Source organism: Vicia villosa, linkage group LG5 (assembly GCF_029867415.1).
Source record: "Vicia villosa cultivar HV-30 ecotype Madison, WI linkage group LG5, Vvil1.0, whole genome shotgun sequence".
NCBI lineage: Eukaryota > Viridiplantae > Streptophyta > Magnoliopsida > Fabales > Fabaceae > Vicia > Vicia villosa.
Window position 1 is genome coordinate 132,561,676 of NC_081184.1, and position 5,048 is coordinate 132,566,723.

General features: G+C 32.6%; 2 long non-coding RNA genes across 4 annotated transcripts; both read left to right on the forward strand.

Annotated features, from left to right (window-relative positions):
* Nucleotides 1-1,878: 1,878 nt before the first annotated feature.
* On the forward strand, nt 1,879-3,767 carry LOC131607396 (uncharacterized). 3 transcript variants are annotated; one of them, XR_009285282.1, is made up of 5 exons: nt 1,879-1,977; nt 2,075-2,161; nt 2,356-2,426; nt 2,529-2,606; nt 2,729-3,767. It is a non-coding gene; the product is annotated as an uncharacterized LOC131607396 (long non-coding RNA). The 3 variants fall into 3 exon arrangements; XR_009285281.1 differs by having other exon boundaries at nt 1,885-2,161; XR_009285280.1 differs by lacking the exons at nt 1,879-1,977; nt 2,075-2,161 and having other exon boundaries at nt 2,235-2,426.
* Nucleotides 3,768-4,054: 287 nt separating this feature from the next.
* Nucleotides 4,055-4,831, forward strand: LOC131607397 (uncharacterized). Its single transcript, XR_009285284.1, has 3 exons — nt 4,055-4,200; nt 4,281-4,474; nt 4,562-4,831. It is a non-coding gene; the product is annotated as an uncharacterized LOC131607397 (long non-coding RNA).
* The last annotated feature ends 217 nt before the right edge of the window (nt 4,832-5,048 follow it).

Here is a 5,048-nt window from a genome sequence, read left to right on the forward strand (position 1 = left end):
TTGAATTACTTTTTTTTTAATAATTTTTTTGTTACTTCTCTTTTTTATAACTGCAATTAATTAGAATAGAAAGAATAAAAAAGAACCATGTGTTTTATCAAGATGAAATCTACCTTGCTCACTTTAATTGCTAGTATATGAAGTACTAAAAGCTAACTCACTTTAACTCATCTCTAATGAGCATTTCAAATATTGGTGCGTTTGAAAATCACATTCGTTATTCAAATGTTTGTTTTGATATGCATCCAGTTTCATAAGAATTGTTACGAGTGGCGGAGCGGCCAACCATCATTTTAAAAAAAGAGGCTAATTAATTGTACTTCCCGTGTCATAAATTATAAGAGAAATTTTCTTTTTGATTCATTGAATAATTAATTACACTAGTGCAAAATGAACAATATAATTTTAAAATTTACACCCGATATAATAAAAACGGGTGTAAATAAGAAACACGGTGGCACTTTTGTAAATAAAGTATTAGTTTATGATTGATGATGTGAAAATATACACCCTATTTTTTAAAAACGGGTGTAAATTAGAAATATTATTATATTTAAATCTCTATTACTCCCGTTAAATTAAAAATCGGGAGTAAATTTAAATTGACTTAAAAAAATATTTAATATTTATTTTTATAACTCAAAATATTATTAACTAATTAAGTGAATATTAATGAATAAAACATTTTTCAAATCAACCATTTTTCTCTCTGAACAAAATATTAACCAAACCCAACGAAACCCATTATGCATGCATTTCACGGAACTCAGCGAAACCCATTTTTCAATCCACTCTTTGAAAGCAATCAACGAAACCCATTTTTCAATCCACTCTTTGAAAGCAATCAACGAAACCCATTTTTCAATTCACTCTCTGAACAATCAACAAAACCCATTTTTCAATCCACTCCCTGAACAATCAACGAAACCCAACGAAACTCAGCAATGGTGACGACAACGAAACTCTCAGTTCCTTTCACGAAGCTAATGCTTGTACTCAACTTCCTGTGACGACATTGGTAGAGAAACGAAGCTCTCTTCTTCTCCAACATCGCACTGCTCTCTGACTCTCATTTTTTTGAAACTGAGAGGACATTAGTAAGGAAGAATTAGGGTTTTATATTTTGTTGATTTTGTTGTGATATATTTCAGGTTGATTTTGTTGATTTTGAAAGTGTAGACTCAGAATGGATTGTTGAGTTTGAAAGTGTAGACTCAGAATGGATAGTTGATTTTGTTGTGCTATATTTCAGGTTGATTTTGTTGATTTCAGGTTGATTTTGTCGTGCTATATTTCAGGTTGATTTTGTTGATTTCAGGTTGATTTTGTTGTGCTATATTTAAGGTTGATTTTGTTGATTTCAGGTTGATTTTGTTGTGCTATATTTCAGGTTCATTTTATTGATTTTGTTGATTTTGAAAGTGTAGACTTAGAAGGGGTTTACTCAAGCATCGTTCGTTTAGTTTTGAAAGGCAGGTATGAATTTGTGACACACATTATTATACAGTTTAGAGAAAGTTAGATTCTCTGTTGTTTGAAGATTCACATGATAACATAGGTATATTTAGAAGAGATAAAGTAAGTACAAGTTTCAAATCTATATACTTATAAATCATGTCTTAGAGTGAGGTTGTGTTCTTTGTGTACACTTATTGTTTTGAAATGTTAGACACCTTTGGTGTTCCTAATTGTGTAAGCTAGCAAATCCTTTTATTTTAACGTAGAATGTTAACATCCATTTCATATCTATCTGGTTGATCGGTTTTTAATTTTTCATCAATAAGCTGATTTCCTTCGCTTTCAAACACTACTCTGATCAATATGCCTTTTCATGTACGGTGTGTTTTAGATATACTAATGCATCCATGTAATGTACAGAGAAATTAGAGTATCTGCCTAGAAACTGGACAGTTCTTGAAGAGCGAGAACCTAAGGACTGATGTTCAATTAAGGAAGTCTCTCAGCTAACAACATCATGTAAGACTATCGTCCTTGCATCGGTTTGTGAAATTGTTCCATTACGTAGCGCCAAGACTTCAGGTGATACTGTGAATGAGAAGATTTTCCTTAGCAGGAGAGTTTGCAAAGCTGAGAATAATAACTTGGTGGAAGATCTCTTATGCACTGGCTGCCAGCTATGCGGTTCACCCTTAGGTTCAGAGTATGACTTTAGATGATAACTTAAGCTTTGTTATGATAGATACTTTTAATTGAGAAACTGATTAACTAGTTTAAAATAGATGATGCAAACTTGGAACCACCTAATTATTTTTTTATTATTTAATTGGAGAGTTTTTTTCACGAGAAAACTCAGTTATTGCCTCCGCAATCCAACATTTTAGTTTGGTTTTTCAGGGTATATCTTAGGAAAAAGTTGAGCATTGATACATAGTGGGTGAATAAGTTTATGTTTCTTCTCACCTCTCGTAAGTGTAATATATGGTTACAAGTTGGTATGCATGTCATAGAATTGTTTCCAAATTGTTTTTCATGAAATATGATTTCTCTCCTCTCTGTATTTGAACAAGGTTGCCATTTTGCTTCTCACTGAAATCACTCCAAAAAGCATTGCGGTTCATAATGCCACAGAGGTGGCTCGGTTTGTGGTAAGTTCTAAGTTTATTGTGGAAATAGAATTGTGCTAATTAAGTATTTTTGTTTATTTTGCACATCATGACATTTCTACCTCAACATTGTTTAGTGACAAATATTAATTCTAATGCTCTAGGTCAGGCCAGTGGCATGGCTTTCTCTGGTATTGTATCCCGTTGGAAGGATTGTTACCATTCTTTCAATGGGGATGCTTAAATTGCTTGGCTTAAAAGGAAGTAAGTATGCTTAAAAGATAGCCACTGATTGATCTTCACTTCTTGTAATTAGTTTATTGTTTTTTACTTATTTACGCGTGTTTTGAAATCTGATTCTTATTTGTGATGTGAATCTTAGTCCCTTCATCATAGGGATGACATTTTTTTCTCACTGCACCGCGATAACTGCATTTTCTAAGGTTGTTTTTGTTTATAAGTGTGATAAAGAGATTGATTAAATGGAGAAATGAAGTTACTTTGTTGATCACTAGGTTTTTGTTAATTGTAGCTGCAAGGTAGTTGTTGGTAATGGTTTTTGTGATTTTTTTGCTCTCGTGTATTTTTGAACCTTTGTTTGAAAGAGAAAGCATTGTTTGCCGCCTTCGTGTGTTAAGCTCATAGGATAAAGAATGGAGACACAACCTTTTACTATTATAGAAAGTGTTTTGATATTTGTAAGATGTTTCACTGAGTGTTGATATTGAGGCAAACATTGGAAGCACATGAATCATAACTGTGATAGGAAAAAAGATCACTCTCAAACTAGACTGGAATCGTAACTGCAGTATCTATATCTTCAATATTGTATTGGACTGAAAGTTAAGCAATTGATATTGTATAGAAAGAGTAAGATCAGTACAGAGATAAGAATTTTGATGAACATTGTTGTCAAATAGAAACTACAGATTAGTGGCGCTCTAGTGCAGCAAAAATTTAGCAAATTGGTATTGTTCTGTGATACACTATTTAGTACAAAGTGTTGTCAAAATGTAGCGGTGCTATAGCTGTGTAGGGTAGTGAAATTTAAACAAACCGTAATTTCCTGCGATCCATAATTGGCAACTCCGTGGATAAGTGATTACAAAAGACTCGATAGTATTAGAAATGAAATCGCTAGAGATAAAATTGGGGTAAATTTTAGTGTAGAAAAGGTATCAGTTTATTGTCTTATGTGGTTTGAGCATATGGATAGAAGAGTTGTAAAACTATTGAGCTTCAAATTGGCCTCAAGAACTACGATCCACAAAAGGATAAACTTTATGTGCCCTTTCTGTATGCTTTTGATTGTATGCATGGAATTCTTTTTACTTGTTAGTTGTCTTGTATAAGATAAATTTTAACCGTGAATGGGATGTTCTCATGTTTTCCTTCAAATGTTTAGTGTGAAGACTTGTCAAGGATGTTCAGGCTATTTCCTTCAAATGTTTAGTGTGAAGACTTGTCAAGGATGTTCAGGCTATGTTCTCATGTTTTCCTTCAAATGTTTAATTGATAATGTCTACAGGCAGATATAAAGGATATTGTTAGTACGCAGGACCAGGTGATTGAGTTGCATGACAAGTACCTGGCATATGTGAACTCTTGTTTCCAGAATCACACCCTTTTCCATAAGGTTTTGTCTTGAGAATGGTTTTTTTTTTACAGTTATGTTTGATTGATGTGCATGTAAATCTGAAAGATTTGATCATATAGGCTCTTAAAGAGGCTTTTGAGGTCTTTTGCAACAAAGGTGTTGCTGGAAACTCTAGTGCAGAACTTCTTGCCACTTTTTGTGATAACAGTCTCAACAATGGATGTTTTCATTATTTTATGGACTTTGGCGGTACATGTTCCACAAGTTAGAGCTTCATGTACTCATTTTAGGGATTGACAAGGCTGGCAAAACGGTAAAACATTTTTTAACCTTGTAGTTTTTAAGAAATTAGAGGTTTGTTGTGTGGCTCTGAATTGCTATATAATGAATAATTTTGTAGACTTTGCTTGAGAAGATGAAGTCGGTGTACACGAATGTAGAAGGTCTTCCTTCGGATTGAATTGGGGAAAGCAATTGCTTCTCTAGGGCGTGGTATTTTTTCCATGAATGAATCCAATGCTACATGTGGAAAGCGGTTGGATTCAATTGGACTAGAGAACACCGAAGCTAACCGTCAAGCATGGCGTAAAATTATATATGAAGAAAGTGTTATGACTTGGTTAAAATATAATTTTTATGTGTATGATTTTATAGTACTTGAAATATTATGAATGCACATGATTTTGTATACTTTTTGGTTAATATTAAAAATATTTTGACTTAGTTAAAATATGATTTTTATGTGTATGATTTTATAGTATTTGCAATATTATGACTGAAAATGAAATATAACTAAATGGTGTATATGAAATAGGGTGTAAATAGATTTAAATATAATATAATTGTTCATTCATAAATGGCGTATTTACACCCGATTTTTATTAAAA